We start from the raw sequence: 2058 nt of genomic DNA on the forward strand, positions 1-2058 counted from the left end.
GCGATTAGCGGTAATTATTATTGAGGCTGGCTCAAAACGTAAGCCGAAACGTACAAATCTAATTTATTATTCACAATTAATTTTTGCGCAAGATAGCACCCAGCGCAGTACCTAACACCCAGTTAAATTTCGCTGTTATATTTTATTGTATTAATTAAGAAGTCTATAATTTTGTATATATCACTACTTGAATTGTTTATTCGGAAATAGATTTTAGATCTTTATTTAAAGCAGAATAATCTACTAAATCATCGAATGGATGAAAGGATTTGAGAAGAATTACATCGTCTGCATAAACGAAGAGATCGGAGGACAGAGAAACGTTAGACAAATCAGAGACAAAAATATTAAAATTAAAACGAGAATGGAACCCTGGAGTATTCCAGAGAGAAGGATTATATATGAGGACTTGCTGCGTGTCATTTGTAAGGAACGAGCAGTGTAACGAGAGGGCCGAATAAGATAAACTGCATAGCATGTGTTTGACTGAAATTAGGTCACGATTGAAGGTATCGAAAGCCTTTTATAAATATTTTTCATAAATTTGTATTTGCCTGTAATTGTGAATTTAAGACTCCTTTAATGCTCTCATTTAAAGATACTATTAAACAAATGACAAGTAATATTAAAAGAACAAGTATTATTATATAGTAGCCGGGAGTACATTTTAAATTTTTACCTTAAAACGATAAATACTAATTAGAATTAATGTAATGGTGGCAAACTGTACGGTATCATTGATGTATAATGTTTTATATATCTGGAAAGTCCTGGTGTATATTGGATAGTAAAAGAAGTATATAAGAAGGCTCCATTTGACCAAAGCATACAGGCAAGAAATATATGACCTAAGTTGTCCAACAGGATATTCGAACATGCCCAAATTGCAGAACCCGCCGATGGTCATTAATGGTGCCAGCGTTCTTTCTAGTGTCTCTGTCATAGTTTCCGAGTGGTCGGCTAATACTGTAACTGAGTTAGTTCTTGCTACTCGAGACACAAACACGTTTTAATATTTTTTATAAGATTTTCAGAAATAGTTTTCGCAGTTTCTCTAAAAACGTTGTGAGAACTACACTGTAAGATATGTACACTGGGAGATATAACGTATGTTAAATGCCGTTCAACCAACAAGTATTGAACAACGGAATAGACACACAGATAATCTAGATTAGATTGTCTTTCTTTTCACGGAATTTTTATTTATAGATGTATGTATATTAAGGTCACTAGCTATGGATCACTCTTGAAAAAAAAATTCATATTTTTATCTAGAACGATATCAAACAGTTAATGAAATATTTTATAGTTATGATCGATCATAAAGATTACATTATGGATGATTTTATTTCAAATCGGTACCGTTTTATATGTTTTAACTATAATTAAGTGAAGTAATGACAACTGTCCACAATTAAACCCCATGTACTACTTGCGGATCAGTTCCAAATGCTTTATCCTTTTAGGATTTAGTTTCAATTGAACAAGATATTGACTTTTTACATGAAATCTAATGCTATTTACTACCTCCTGTAAAAGCCATGAAATAATTCTGATGATATTACACTTTGAATAAATTTTTATAGGTATATATCCTATACTTTATGTCGCATGTTTTATTATTTAACGACGTTAATAAAATGTGCAGCGTTATTGATAATAAATCAAATACAATTGACACTTGAAAAAGATAAAATATATGCTAAAAAATCTTGTGATATGCGTTATTTCATAGAAAATACTATAATTATTTAAATATAGAACGCTATAATTATTTAAATATATAATGTCGTATAACGTATGTATATGCCCTTCAATCAGCAAGTATTGAACGACAGAATGAGCACACAGATAATCTAGATTAGATTGCATTTCTTTTTGCGGAATATTTATTCATGTGTTATTATGAGGAATAAACGATTATATATACGTAACTATACTTAAAACATTATGCCTTTATACTAGGTGCGAATGCGTTTAATGGATGCTTTTTACTCACATGGCTTCTAACGACACGTGTCGACTTGAGTTGAAGCTGATAACTTTAATAAAATATTT

Source organism: Trachymyrmex cornetzi, unplaced genomic scaffold (assembly GCF_001594075.2).
Source record: "Trachymyrmex cornetzi isolate Tcor2-1 unplaced genomic scaffold, Tcor1.1 scaffold1425, whole genome shotgun sequence".
Taxonomy (NCBI): Eukaryota; Metazoa; Arthropoda; class Insecta; order Hymenoptera; family Formicidae; genus Trachymyrmex; species Trachymyrmex cornetzi.